The 16,194-nt window shown below is 46.6% G+C and overlaps 1 protein-coding gene across 7 annotated transcripts in view; it reads right to left on the minus strand.

Moving 5' to 3' along the window:
• NAV2 (neuron navigator 2) overlaps positions 1 to 16,194 on the minus strand; it is a 390,162-nt gene that overhangs the window by 120,356 nt on the left and 253,612 nt on the right. The window lies entirely within an intron of this gene.

Here is a 16,194-nt window from a genome sequence, read left to right on the forward strand (position 1 = left end):
AGGGAACTAGTGAATAAAATTAACTGTCAGATGTACTCATGACATTCTTTTTAATGTCAGCCAGTACACGAGCAGGTGTCTCACCTAAGCAATGTGAATGGAACTGACAAGTCATTAGAAAATCATAGGGAAAAATATTACAGAACAGTGGAGGAAGTAGGCAAGCTTTTAAGAGAGGTGGAAAGAAAATACAGAGGATAGAAGAGCCACCTTCGTTATCACGCACAAGTAGTTTCTCCAGCCCTGGGTTTTTCCATCTACACTACGGAAATATCACAGTCTTTCCACATCACAAGGTGCACAAGAGAATCAGTGAGACTAGGAATATGAAAGTGCTCTGCAATTTGTATAAGACCCTATAGAAGGAAGACATGATTCGGGCTGTCATCGTCTTCAAGTACCCACAATGGTGAATTTCACCTTCAATACTCATGTCTTTAAGGGGGTTGTCAGAAAACTCCCTGAGTAACACTAATTTACTCTTTTTCAGATCTCTTGGTGACGCCACAAAGCGATTTTCCGATGTAATCAGTTTTGTCCAGGGGAGGAGAAACTTCTGGAACTCTCAGGATAGATGGCTGACTGTCCACCAACCAGAGTGGTTTCTGAGAGCTTAGCCACCAGCAGGAGGTAGTTCAGGCTCAAAGCAGCTTCATCTCATCTACCATGGCTCCTTCAAAATACCCCATAAAGGAGACCACTCGTGTCCTTACTCCCATCTTTAGAGAACAGGAAGGCAAAGCAAAACTGGGGCAGGGAACTCGGATACCTCTCTTCCCCCATGGGCCCCAACAGAGAGACCTGTCAGGTATCTGAAAATGCAAGTGTCTTACATTTCAAGTCACGAACATGGAGTAAGAAGACCAGTGAATGGTTATTTTCCTGGAACAGTCAGCTGAGCTACATCAAGGAATGTTTCACTGCATCTGGTATTTGAGCTTTAGAATCTACAGCGTAGATCCTGAGGGTTCCCAATCCTTGAGTTTCCTTGACTTCTTTGGGACCTTCTTGGGGTATACTCTTAAGAAAATGGAATTATAAGATGCTGTGGGAAAAAAAAAACAAACTCAAACAGATAAAGAATCGGGGCTGGTCTCATGGCCGACTGGTTAAGGTTGTGCGCTCCGCTTTGGCGGCCCAGGGTTTCACCAGTTCAGATCCTGGGTGTGGACATGGCACCGCTCATCAGGCCATGCTAAGGCGGCATCCCACACAGCACAACCAGAGGCACCCACAAGTGGAATACGCAACTATGTATGGGGGGTTTTGGGGAGAAGAAGAAGAAAGAAAGAAAGAAAAGAAGATTGGCAACAGATGTTAGCTCAGGTACCAATCTTAAAAAAAAAAAAAAGATGAAGAAACTAATGCTCCATCCAGCAAATGAAAAAAAAGTCACTCATAATGTTATCTTATTATCTTAACCACAATTTCATTTGGCCAGTTTTAGTCTATTCTTTCCTCCAATAACATATTTCTATTTTAATGTATTATGTAACATTTTGCTATTTTTTTATGTATTACAAAATACATGCAATTTTGTACCCCAATTTTTATTTCACATTCAAAGCATTTTTACTGATTAAAAAAAGATGCTGTGGCGGTCGCCCAGAACCAGTAAGTTCAAGTTAGTGGCAGAGAAGGAAGCTCTCGCTGGAGCCATCTTGGGTGAGAAGGAGCTTTCATATTGGTCAGACGAACGTCCCCTTAGGGCAGCTTCCAGGAGACCATTCTGAACTGAACTTCTCTGAGGTCCCCCACCCCCTAGTTATGACATTAATGATCACAGATGGATGCACAGCCAAGTAATGGGAAGTCTGCTGGAGTCAGTCAGACCAACTGTTTGAGGCTGTGCCAAGAAAACAGCAGAACAGACTGAACGTTTCACTCAACCACATCATTTTAAAAACAAAAAAGCACTCTGTGAATATACTAAAAACCACTGAATTTTACACTTTAAAATGGTGGATTTCATGGTATATGAATAGTATTTCAACTAAAAAAACCAGAAAAACAAATACAGTGATTACAGCTATAGTTATTATTTGCATAATTACTTTTTAATGCTCGTCTCCCATTCTTTACAGTAAGCTCCTTGAAGGCGAGGACTATTCTTATTTTGTTCAAATCTATATCCCACGTGCCTAACACATACTAAGTGCTTGTTAAATATTGTTTTTGTTCCGTGAACGAAGCCAAAGACACAGTCATAGGGTGGAGTTTAGCAAAAACTTTTTGGGATGACAATACCAATTACGAGTTTTCCTTCCTCTTAAGCATCAGCAGACTTGACATCTAAGACCCGTGGCAAGGCAAATTAAACCATCTGCCAACCCACCACCCATTCATCCATCCTCCCATCCAACAGATGTAGTGAGCCAGGGTCCAGCGGTGGGCTACACGCGTGCATCCTACAACTAGCACAAGGAGAAAAAAATCACCTACACCAAATGCAGTAACTTTGCCAGACTTTGCTGGAGTTTCTAGATCAAATGTCCTTTCAAGGAGAATTCAGTGGAAACTCTTCAAAACACAATCTGTTCCACTATTAAGCAAGGCAGTTAATTTTGATTTGGCAAAGTCTGCCCAGTCATATAGATAAACAGAAATTTTTCAACTGGGGAGATCTTGTCAAAGGACAAACAAACTAATTTTAGCATTCATTTCCCTGCTGGATTTTTATTGCTGGTGAAACAACACACACAGTTGGGCAATTACACACACCCAGGCATGTAGACGAGGCCCACACATACACAGCCCTGGCTTTCTGTGAAGGCCGGCGAGCAGAGCCTGATAAGCATGTCAGAGATGGAATGCTGACACGGGCTGCAGCCCACAGCCTGGTGACCCCCATGCGGAATGTGGTTTTGTCGAAAAATGACAACCAATAAAGGTGGGAGGGCCCTGGAGAGATGGATTGAATGTGTTAACATGGCTTGTCGACTGCTGCTGGGAATTCTGATTCTGTTTAGGCAGAGGGGAAGGGCAATGATAAATCAGGGTGCTCTGCCTTCTCAAACGCACCAGGAACTGACAGCCAGGGATGGAATGCAACTTATCTGACAATGATCCAGTTTCTTTGCAGATCTATTTCATTTACTCTGTGTGTGTGTGTGTGTGTGTGAGAGAGAGAGAGAGAGAGGGAGGGAGTAGGGATGAGTGGTTAGGAAAATGGGGAATTTCCATCTTCTTTCAGAGATTTGTAAACATGTGTTCAATCATATATTTTTTATAATATTCTTCAAAACAAATTCTGTTGAATGTCATCTTTATGGGAGAGAGAACAGCACTGGAGAGAGCTGTCACTAGAACCAGCCTCACACTCAAAACTCTAATTCAAAATATTTATTTCTAAGTCATTATCTACCAATTACAATAGTCTGCTTTACAAAAAGCTCCATATATATTTTAATAACTCTTCTAGTCTCAATGAAAAACATACTTTTTTTGTTCAACCCAAATTTGTACATGAATTGGCTACTGAATACATTAATACAGACTGCCTTAATCAAGTTAATCCCTTAGAAAGCACAATTTACAGAGGAAGCAGTCACTGGTGTGCTGATCTCAAACACCAGCCCTTGACCAGAGGGTTAAAAGGCTTGCGTTCTCAAAGCGCGAAGATCCGGAGGCTCTGGGAGGCAGGCACTGATGGCTGAGCCCCATTTTTGGGAGCGGTATCAGAGGCTCATGCTGGATGGAGATGCGGTGACCTGCCTGAAGTCGCAAGGAAAGGAACCAGCTGATCGAGGGACTGAATCCCTGAGCACCGGGGCCACACTTTCCTTGTCTTTGGGGCAATAAATAATTAGTGCTGGAGCCTAATGAGGTGCTGGTGACATCCTAATGTTTGCTTGGTGGGGTCCTGAGTAAGCTGCCAAACAACTGAACAATGTGCACATTATCCTCCCAAGTTCTACACTGACAGGTGGAGGAGGCTCCACCTCCACCTTCCGCAGCTTCCCCAGAGCCCCTGGAGGGAGAGAGTGGGAGCCTTTGCTAAAGAAACAGGGGCTCTGTGAGGTGTTTTTCTTTCTTTTCAAGGCTGGGGCCCTGGAGTGGCCCACGAGCAGCAGGGTTAGGAACACAGCTCTGTTGTCAGAGAGACCTGGGTTCAAAGTCTCCTCTGCCCCTTGCCAGCTGAGGGACCCTGTCTGTGTCATTATTAATACCTCATGGTTTCTGACGCTAGCTGGGCACTGTACCAAGGCTGTCACATAAGTCATGATGTTTCCTCTTCAAAAGGATCTTATCAAGTATATTACTATCTTTTTCAGATGAGGAAAATGAAACTGAGGTCAAGACCACAATGCAGGTAGGATGGTTCAAATCCCAGCTTTGTCACTTTTTAGTGTAGTTTCCTTTGAGTCTCAGTTTCCTCACCTGCAAGACAGGTGACCCTCCAGATTAACCTCACATGTCTGTGCTGGGTTAAATGAGACCGTGCGGACAAAGCCCAGGGCCGGTACACCTGGGGCACGTAATTTATCAGCTGCTGTTACTATCAGCAGCAGTGCCGGCCCGTATCACAGAGCAGTGACTCTGCATTTCCTTCTTCCATTTCCTTTCCACAAATATCACACACCAGCCCCTGTGCCAGGCTGCAGTTACAGAGATGAAAAGACCTCGTCCCTGCCCTGGCAGAGCTTAACATCTAAAAGGGACACAGACATCGAACAGATGACTCCACAAAAACACGAAGAGCAGTATTACAGATGGATGTATGACAGGCTCTGAGCACACAGGGGAAGGAGTCACAGAGGAGGGCCATTTAACCTGGCTCTTGAAGGGTGCATAGGAGTCTGCCAGTGAAAGGAGGAGGATCCATCCAGGCACATGGATAATGTGTACAAAAGCAGAGAGAAATGAGAGGAGGGTAAGTTACAAGAAGGGTAAGTAGTTCACTGCTGCTGGAGCATCAGTACAAAGACAGGAGCTGGACTGCACGGGGCCTGGGGCACAGTCAGGAAGGGCTTGCATGCCCGGTAGGGTTGACACACTTGTCTACAAGCCAGGGGAGCGACGGCAGTACTAAGCGAATGAGTAATGGGCTCTGGGTTCTGTTTCAAAGAGAACGCTGACTTGTCGATACTTCTGTCACTCAATACTCCACTTGTGGTGAGCACCTTCTCACTGATATTTCCTTCTATAGATTTTTCAGGACGCACCATTTGTCTGAATCCAATCTGAGTCATCCCAGACCTTCGGGGAATGACCAGACTTGTAGGGTAGACCTCACCATGCCTCCAGCCAAGAGAGGCCTGTGAGGGCAATATGCCTATTACAAGGAACTTTCTCAACAAAATAGGTACAGCCTATGTAACTGACACCAGCTGTGAAAAAGCTCTGGCATCTAATAGGACCTGTTCGAACAAATACGCCGGATTCTGAGTCCAACATTTAGTCAATGGAGTTCTTCTCCTTCTTTAACTGTAATGAGGCAACGATGTGGAACAAGAGAAACTGGCTTTGTGAGTCACCTTCTGAAGGAGGAAGCCTGGCTCCTCATTCTCAGATTCACAGTTCAACATGGCTGTATGAGTAACACAAACTGACTTTCAGCTAAACTCAAAAGAAACCATCTTCTGTCAAGAACTGGGGGAGGCGAGAGGTGACAGGAAGTGAAAGTCGTATGTACTGACCTGACCGAGTTAGGTGCATTTCTAATAGAGCACCAACATAAACAAACAAACAAACAAAAACCCTCAAAAGCAAGACATGAAAGCAGTACAAACAGAAAAACAAAAAAATTCAAGTCTAGGCGATTCCTCTTCTTCAAAGACATCTCAACCTGTCTATAGTTTTTGGACACACTTTTGGTTTAAATGTGAACACAGCAAAGAAAAATGGAATGAAAGGATTATATACATAAAAACATTCCTTGCCAATATCAATATAAAACTAGGAACATGTATGTCAACACATGCTCTGTTAAAAACAATGACGTGGGCTGATGAAAAGCTCTTGGAGTTGTGAGTTTCACTAACGTGTGTCTCTCAAGAAATGTTCTCCCAGTGCTCGTCTACCCCATGACACAGGGCATGACATTTGATCTCCAGTTTATTAGGATGTAAACTGAATTTCTGGTCAAACCTGTAAAGGATCCCCATAGTTGAGGGCCTCTTAGAAGTCAGATGAATAAACTTCACTCTGGGTCACAGAAGGACAAACCCACAGGCTAGTCTAACAACGCTGCCTGAATCCTTTTGAAGAAAGGCGATCTTAATGAGAGAAAACAAGCCCCTGCATTTGACTTAAGAAGAAATCTGAAATGGGAAAATGTGTTTGGAAAAAACAGGATTTAATTTTTCAGTGCTAATTATAAAACTGCAGCCCTAAAATTTAGGCAAACACTTAAAATTTTACTAAGGTAACACTTGGAAACCACTTTTCCCTCAGAGTTTTTAGGCACAAAAGCTGAGGCAAATATGATCTGTTTCATTTACCACCCCACCCCCACCTGCACGTCCAGTGACAAGTGCAGGGACGTATCAGAGTGGTCTCATTCCCTAACTCACAGCAGATCCTTAATATTTTAAAATTAAATAAAGGTGAGTTCCAAACAAAGAACACGGGCCGCTGCTTCTCCCTGGTGGGTCAGCCCAAATAGACCCATAGTGAGACAAAACCAACAGCAGCCTTTGGAGAGAAAGACTAAGGTGAGAATGTCTTTCTGAGTTAGGTTTCCCCGTAATAAAAGGAGTTTAAGTGTAGATAACCCGGACTAGACAACACAAATAATCAGGAAACATTTCTTTGGTTTTCATGTCTTTTGGGGAACTCCTCCAATGCCTCTGCTTGCAGAGGGGAGATGTGACCCAGAGAACCCCACCAGGCTCCTACCTTCTGCTGGACACAGGGCAGGGGCAGCTCTCAGCACCGTTGCCCGCCATGGACTAGGACCACCGGCTCCTCAGGACATCGCCAAGCTGGCATCTTGCTCTTTTGAGGAGGACGTGGGAGTTCAATTTTCATCTCTAGCAAAGTCTTCCCTTATTTCCCTCAGGAGCAGCCACCTGAGGCCGCACCATGAGACGCCTTGGCTCAGAGCACAGAGCACGACCATGACAAACAGACATCAATGCAGGAAAGTTGCTTCAATGGCCATGAGTCACCAACCGCTCCAGGGGCACCAGCCTTTTCCCTGGCCGTTCTGCATTTCACCGAGTCCTGGCTGTGAAGCGAGCCAGAAGCCTGGGAAAACCCGGCTTGGTTCTCTGATTCTGGTGTGGCAGGAAGTCAAGGCTGCTGCAGAAGTGGAGCGGGCTCAGGTCTGGAGCCTCCTCTGGCTAGCCTAGTCACCAGAGACGCCTCCCTGGGGAGCACTACAAAGACGTTGCTAAGCTAGTCAGACAAGAGCTCAGCTCCAACAGGCCATGGGGACAGAGGCAGCAGCAGGAAAAGGCAGGCCTGAGTAAAGGAGAAGTCAAAGGGTCCCAGGGGCCCCCTTTAAGCCTCCCTGGGGGAAACTTGTGCCACAGACTCCATTTCCTAAAGCTAGGTGCTGCAAAGCTGCTTGAAGAGAACAGACGGCACACGGCGGGGTCACTGCAACAAAACTCGGCACATGCCTCGCCCTCTACCTGCCACTCAAAATATGGGCGATGGACCAGCAGCTTCAGCATCATCACCTGGCAACTTTCAGAACTACGTTACCCCAGACCTCCTGGATCAGCCTCTGAGGCTCAGCAAGTCCCCAGGAGGCTCTAGCGCACATTAAAGAAAGGGAAGCACTGGTCTCGGGCAGCGGTCTGTGCCGAGGGGGACATAAGATGACCCATGGGGGTGAAAACTAAAGGGCTTCTGTTTATATTTATCATGTGCCTTTTGATTCCCAAGTTTTGTGGAGGTTTTATAGTGTACAACAATATTTCAGTAACGTGGCATACTTATATTTAAAACACAAATACAACGTCTAATGGAGGACTAAGTTGTTTTTTACACAACCAAAACCAGTTTAGAGATGACTGTCTAAATTGGAAATTCTTCTTAGCTTGTGGATCCCTTTGAAAAACAGGCAAAAGCTATGGACCTCATCTCACGTATGTGCAAAATGTGCATCCTGTGTGAGTCGGCTCCCAGGGCCCCCTCGCAGGCCCCATGTGAGCGCCCCACGGCTGAGTCGGGGCAGAGGTGGACCCTGGCTGCGTTGGTCCCTTCATCGTACTCTGGAACAGATTCCACACAGCAGGGCTTCTGCTTGTGTTGCTATACACTGACTCCGAAGCGGCACGTGGCATTGCTGTAGCTCTCATGTCACTCTGAATTTCAAGCATACACACTCCATCTTGCCACTGCTTTGGGTTTGGGCTTGCCCTCACCAAACTCCTAGCAGAGGAGTGGTTGATACACTGGGAAACTTCCTGCGTGGTGATGAAGCACGCTGCCGAGGTCCTTGCGTCTTTTGCAAGATGCAATGTGAATTCTCACAAGTTCAACGAAATTCCGTGTAGCATCGATTTCCAGAGCATTTTGGTTTAGCTTACTTTAGGATCTATATACATATAAATGCCACAAGTATTTTAATTTAAAAAATCCAGAATTTGGCTAACAAAATACACACTTAGTCACACGGAGAGCCAAGGATTATAACAATAGTGGATTATCACTGCTATTGAAATAAATACACAGATGTAAAATTTTCATTATAATCCATAACTACGCTGGTTTCAAACGGGAGCTGGCAAGGCACCCTTCTGAAGAAAGGCCGCACGTTTTGGAAACTTGATAGTCCCCATGTCTGGAATCTGGTCTGGCCTGAATTCTCTTTATTGTGGTTCAACTGTCAGTGTGGTATTGCAGCAACTATTTCTAGCATTAGCAGGAAGCTTTTTGTCCACCTACTGAAAGATGAAACACACTCTAACACACAGGAGACAGTGCTCTAGACAGAGCCCCCTTAAGCTCCTTCTTGGAATGAAACAGATGGTGAGAGAAGATCGACTGATGTCCAGGAATTCTCAAACCTGACTCATCTGGGGAACCTGAGAAAAAATGCAGATTCCAAGGCACCAGCTTCATAGATGCAGAATGGCATTAGTGGGGCCCAAATCCCTGAATTTTTAAATAGACCCTTTTTTTGAGCATTTTGAGGTTTATGGAGAAATTGCCCAGAAAGTAGAGTTCCCATATACCCCTCTCCCCAGCCACCAGTTTCCCCTTTTATTAACACCTTGCATTACACCTTTGTTACAACTGATGAACCAATATTGATACATTATTATTATTAGATACTACTAATTATTTGATAACTACCATTATTAATTATTATTAATGACATTGTTAATAATATTGATATATTACCCAGCCTTGGTGGCCTAGTGGTTAAGATGCGGCATTCTTACCGCTGAGGCCTGGGTTCATCTCCTGGTCAGGGAACCACACCACCTGTCTGTTGTTTGTCACACTGTGGGGGCTGCATGTTGCTGTGATGCTGAAAGCTATGCCCCCGGTATTTCACATACCAGCAGGGTCACCCATGGTGGACAGGTTTCAGCAGAGCTTCCAGACTAGACAGACTAGGAAGAAGGACCCGGCCACCTCCTTCCAAGAAAATTGGCCATGAAAACCCTACGAATAGTAGCGAAGCACCGTCTGACACAGTGTGGGAAGGTGAGAGGATGGTGCAAAAAGACCAGCAGGGTTCTGCTCTGCAGTACACAGGGGCGCTAGGAGTTGGAATCGACTGGATGGCACTAACAAATTGATACATCATTATTAATCCGAGTCCACAGTTTACATTAGGGTTCACTCTGTGTTGTGTAGCTCTAGGGGTTTTGATAAACTAAGCATAAAGTTATGTATTGTGGGGACCTGAAATTGGCCACCCCAAGATATGTCTCTTTGGCATCAGGATTATTTGAGGCTCATTGCTTTTGATAAACTGGGACAGGCAAGGAGGCTCTGAGGAATGGAACTTGCCCTTTGTTAGGACACATTTACGTTTGTAAGGTAAATCTCTATCTGTAAAAGGTGCCTCCCTCTCTGTACCAGGAAGAAGAAAGGTGATGACCTTCTCTCTAAAAACTCTTAATCAATACCAAAGGCAAGGACTTAAAGCTGCATTTTATTGTGCTTCTCTGGTAACCTCCTGTAACTGACTTCCCTCTCCCTCCCAACGTTGGCGTCTCCTTAAAGATTAAGCATCTTTCTTTAGGCTGGGAACCGATTGCAGCGCTCATCTGTGACCCCGCCCCCCCCAAGCCCGAGGCAACACACCTGCCACCCTGCGGCGCTCACGGAGACAGCAGACCTATCTGCCTCCATCAAGCGCTGTGCTGACAGAGCGGCCTCATGACTGTTGTAAAAGGGACATTTCAATCACATGTGAAACACCCTGTTTGGGGGTATATAACAACTGTGTGCACCCCACTTCTTCGGTGCCCTTTCTTCCTTCGGGAAGAAAGGCCCCGGGCCATGGTTCCTCATAAAGCTTTGTTTAATTTTCTCTTGCTATTTTGTCTCATGTGAATTTAATTCATTCTCCGGCCAGACGAACCCACATTTGGGGAGAGGAAATGTCCTCCTCCCCTACAGTATCCACCATCAAAGTATCATACAGATACAGTTTTACTGCCCTAAAAATGCCCTGTCCTCCTCCTATTCACCCCTTCCCCCAAACCTGCATTTTTAAAACATGTAAGTAATTTACTTGCAGGGAGAAACGCCGCCTTAAATCCTGAGACCTGGATGGAAGACCTGTGAGCTGGACTGGCTTCACTTTCCCTAAGAGTTAAAGAGGCACCATAACGAGACTACAGTGTAACAGTACTTTAAATTTCAAATCCTCATAATAACTAGTCTTGGCCCCCCATTAAGGGGACAATGTGCACATTAATAGTGCCTGATCCCTGTTCTTAACAAGCCTGAACAGGCTTGATAAGAGTTGTTAGAACGCCAAGCTTCTTCTAAAATATCAGTGAACTCATGGTCTCGGACTTAAAGGCCCACCAGCCTCAGAACAGTCAACCGTGGAAGCCTGGACCGAGAGGGGACATGAGTGGGCAGTGCCAGGGCGCTGAGGGCAATGTGTGGTGGCCCAGCAGGGGCGTCATAACGAGACGCACTTACCTTGGAAAAGCCTTCCACTTTGTCATGAGAACCCTTCCTCCCAGACACTCCAGATGCTAAGACACACTGCCTATCTCCAGATGCTGCCACCCCTCATTGTGCCTGGGACTTCTGACACGGGTCCCCACGCCCAAACTGCTCCACAAAACAAGCTCACTTTTCACATCAGGTCAGCGGAACGGATGTGTTCAGGATTGCGTGTTCCCTCCCGAAGATGACAAGACCCCACTAGGGGTGGGAACTAGACACCCGGGGTCTCTTTCTCTTCTAGTGTCACACCCTTAGGTAATAACCATGGTCACTATCAAACCGGGGAGAAGCCAGCTGGTGCTCTGGTTTAGGTTTGTGCGAGTCTCCCCTTGTCTTCTCTGGGCAGCAGCTGAGAGAAAGGTCAAGGTGAGCTGAGAACAGCTGGAGTGAGAACCGGACGAACTTGTAACTGGGAGACAACCCCTTCCACAGACCTGGGCACAAAGCAGGCCTTGGGAGCAGCACCTGACCTCAGCAAAGATTTCTGGAAGCAGCTGGGCGGTGTGCAGGAAGGGCTGCACCAGAGCCATAGAGGTGGTCCATGTTTTGAGGTGGTGTCGTTCGTTCAATAACCATTTATGCAGCCCCTACCGTGAGGCAGGCACTGACCTGGGTGCTTGGGGATACAAGACTCGGACTCAGTACTTGACCCGGAGAGGCTTCATGGCCAGGTGGGGGAAATAGACATGTAGATGTCTGCATGGGGCTCAGCAAGGGCCAGGGCAGGAGAGGGCCCAGAAGAGACGGCTTAGAGGAAGGAACCCTCGAGTGGCATCTTGAAGAATGAGAAAGTGTCTGCCAGGCAGCCTTGGGTTGGAGCAACGAAATTAGACAGTTCAACAACACACATGCGCTACCACAAAGGATCAAAAATGTACAATGAATTCCCTGTGTGGTCTTAGATGCTGAATCTCTCCTAGGTAACATTTCCATGAACAAAATCATTATTCTAGGCACCCATTCTAAGTGGGATTCGATAAATGTATTCCCAACACAAAGAAAAACATCTATAGGCCTCTGGCCTTCAAGCACAGGGATTAAGCCAAAATTGGGTGACTGCGGGATGCTCAAATTGCCTGCCACTAAATCCAGCAAGACCAGTAGACACGACAGCCAACACACAGATGCCTGACCCTGTTCACGTTCCCAGGTGCTCACGTGCACTGGGTCACCTTCACCAATGGGCCCCAGGCAGCCTGGAACGCTGGTTCTCAGGGAGTGGGCCCATCTCTGGCGTGGGGCAGGAGTTTGAAAAAGCATGTTCGATGTTATAAATTTGCCTTTTTAAACAAACAAACAAAGAGGCCCAGTGTTTTTATAATGTGTTCAATAGATAAAATTTGACAAAATTTTGGTTGGTTGAATTACTAAAGATACAGTAATTCTCAAAAGTCACACCTGTTCTCACCCTCACTATACTTCCCCCCCATCCAGAGTCTGATGTCTTTATGTGAAGTGGAAAGGGGGATGAGATTAAAAAACAAGTTTGAAAAAATACTCGGTTAAAATACACGACGATAAGAACCAGCCACTTTGCTTCTGGAGAGCTCAGATTTGGAACGACTGAAGTCCCCGCCTCCATATCAAGGGAGACTGTCCAAAAATGTGCTGTGCATCCACAAAAGTGGCAGAGGATATATCCACAAGGAGGGAACAGGCTGTGGCGGAGAGAGCGCAGAGGGGGTCTGTCTGTGCCCTGAGACACGACAGGTGGGTCTCACGGCTGCCTCTTTGAGGTCCTTTCCCCACCCCCCAAAAACCTACCCTGCATAATCCTGGTAAAATAGGCCACGGTAGAAATTCTTAAAATCTTAAAAAATGAAACAAAATCCTAAAGTGGAAAGGCATCTTATGCAAACCAAGGGCCACTGGAAGAGAGAAGAACCAGGCCAGTCTCCAGCTGGACACACCCCAAGAGAGGCCCGGTCCCTTGCAGGTAAGCCGCAGAAACACGCTCTTTTCCACCAAGGCTGGAAAAAGCACATGCCTGTGGGTCCAACACGGCACAACTCCAAAACGCAGATGATGTGATGCGTTTCTCAGTGGCTGAAACTCCACGCTGACCGCCACGCTGACGCGCGGGTCCTCACTCCGCCGCGCTCTGCTGTGTCTAGTACGCCAGCGGTGAACCACATGCTGCCTTTTAAGATCCTCTCCCCAACCTCCCTCTTAGGACACCAGACTGAAGAGACTGTACCTCTAAAACCGCACCTTGAATGCAACTGAGCATTAAGAAAAACATCAATCATACGCAGGCTCACGGAACTACAGAATATTAGATGGGGGCGGGGGAGTGAGATTTCACAGATTATTTGGTCTAATGACTTTTCAGATGCACAACTGAGACCCAGAGAGTTTAAGTGATTTGCCCGAGGAAACACAACTAGGGAGTAGCCACTGATATGTTCATTTTAATACGTTTTTGTGTTCAATAAATTGATTGTGTTCAATAAATCTGTCTTTTATATAAAACTGAAGCTAGGCTCCTTTCTTTTACATTTTATTATGACTGTTTACTTATCTATCTCCCTGTGTTCCAGCCTCTCACCCAACAGGTTCAACAAAGGTAGGAGCAGTGTTATTATTTTAGGACCAGTATTTTTGCTTCAGCATCCCTGAGTCCTAGTACCGTGCCTGGAACGCTTGAGATAAGGGTCTAAGAAACGTTCTCGGGGGACCGAATGAAAGGACGAATAACAACCAAGAATTCAATTGCTTTTATGTATAAGGTATGTGTTAAACATTTGGGGAATACAAGAAGAATTGAGACATCCTTGCATCTATTTAGAAATGAGTCAAATACTATTAATAGAAGGTTCTGTTATCTAAAGGCTCCAAGGAAGACTTCTGGGAAGACGAGGGCCTCCCAGGCAGCGGAGGCTGGTAAGAGAAGCTTGGAGGGAAGACCCACAGGTCCCGTTCAAGGGACAGCATGGCTCGAGCAGTCCACCGCATAGGCAACAATGTCAGCGCCACACTCTGTGGCATCCTGGACCTGAGCTGAAGGCAGGCTGTTGCCCATGGCTAAATTCCCCATTGTCCAGGATTCTTTAAAAAGGAGTAACAAGTGAAGGCAAAACTGTTTGAAAGGCAAAAACTGTGTTCCCCCCCAGAATCTCCACATGTACGGGCCTGGACGGTGCCACAGGCATGCACACAAGAGGGACAGAGGGACAGGTGCAGCACAAGTTGTGCTGACGAGTATGTCTCTCCCTAGCAAGGTGGCTGCGGAGCTCTCGCAGTAACTTGGATACAAGCACCCAGAAGCCAAGGGGCCCAGCACCCAGGTAAATGGCCAGAGAAGGAGCTGCACAGGGTGTCATGTACTGGGAGTGGCAGGGGGGCCCCAGCTGCAGCTGGAAGGCTCTGGCAAGCAGGGCAGGCTAAGAGGGAGCTGAAACACAGGCCGGTGACCTCCAGCGCAGGGATCAAGCAAAAGCTGGCTGCCTACAGGATGCTCAAATTACCTCCCACCAGTGCAGTGGGAACGTAGTCATAACAGCTGTCTGGTGTGACACAGACAAAAGAACAGGGTCTCTGACTTCTTTTCTCACTCTTCAACTTATTCAGATGCTTCCACTTTCACAAGAGTGGGAGACAGATCAGCTGAAGCGGTCATTCAAACGGCGCTGGGCCAGGCTGAATCCCCTAGACCCTGCGTAGTCAGAGTGAGCGTACTCAATATTAGGACATTTTTACACTTTAAACATCTATTGTTTTCTTCATACAACCTATAGAGCGTAACTTTCACTAACATCTTGGCTGGCATGCAGACCCTGAGCTTACAGTGACTCTGGACAGCCACAGTCCGCTCTGCCTCCAGACTCCTGTACCTTCCAGGCCAGCGGGAGAAGATATGCACAAGTTTTGCGTTTATTAGAAGGGGTGCGGGTGAGATGTTACATTTTCAGAAGAAACTACCTTGGTGCCCGGCTACCACCCCCAGGCTGGCATGACCTGTGGAAACCTGGCTGTCCAAGAGCCCTCCTGTGGACACAATGCCCAGCTCTGCTCCATCTGTAACAGAACCTCAGTGCGCCCAGGGGACCCTGGGCACCCTCCATCCTACCTGGAAGAACTTTTACAGATCCTCTTTCCCAGCTTCTCACCTCACGCAGGAATCCCTTCTGCACCACACAGACACAGTTTTCCAGATCCTGCTTGGTTACCCTCAGGTACAGGAGGCTCATGTCCTTGCAAAGGAGTCCAGCCCTTTTTTTGTTTTTTAATGAAATCACGTGTGTTGGGAGTATAGTTTTCTGTTTTTTGGTTTTTAGGTATGCTTTTTTTTTGGTGAGGAAGATTGGCCCTGAGCTAACATCTGTTGCCAGTTTTCTTCCTTTATTTTTTCCCTCCCCAAAGCCCCAGCACATAGTTGTATATCCTACTTTTAAGTCCTTCTAGTTCTTCTATGTGGGACGCCACCACAGCAGGACATCATGAGTGGTGTGTAGGTCTGTGCCCAGGATCCGAACAGGCAGCTCCTGGGCTGCCAAAGCAGAGTATGCGAATTTAACCACTACGCCACTGGGCTGGCCCCCCAGCCCACTTTCTGACAGATCTAATTTTCAGCACATTTTCCTTCAATTGATTAACAGTCACCTTGGTGTTTAGGAAATGAAGAATGCCGTCTAACTCCCGCCGATGGTCCAAGTTTGGTCCTCTGGAACCTACTGCTCTCCTATGTATTTTCCAGGCCAAGCAGATCTCGTCTCCACAAACATTTCTATTACGTTTTGGACCCTTTGCCTCCCCTGTTATGCCCCTTAAACAAGCCTCTGCCTGACTCTACATCCCTTAAAACCGGGCACAAGAACAAAACAGACATTGTCTCCTGAGCGAGCAGATAGGCTGTTGCTTCCCACATTATTACTCTATTAAGCCAGTTGAAGGTTAGGATTTACAGAGCTCTCTAAAACCTAGAAAAATCTTTGGGTCTCAGAGCGTAAAACCCAGCAGGTGGCAGCACCAAAAGGGAAGAGGCTTGGATCTGGACTGCTGAGTCTGAGCTTCCAGAAAGTGGCTGCGCCCTCTAGCTGTCGTGTGCCCTTGGACAAGGGATGTCTCTCACCCTCAATTTCCACATCTGTAAAACTG

The sequence above is a fragment of the Equus quagga genome, chromosome 14, assembly GCF_021613505.1.
Source record: "Equus quagga isolate Etosha38 chromosome 14, UCLA_HA_Equagga_1.0, whole genome shotgun sequence".
Classification (NCBI taxonomy): domain Eukaryota; kingdom Metazoa; phylum Chordata; class Mammalia; order Perissodactyla; family Equidae; genus Equus; species Equus quagga.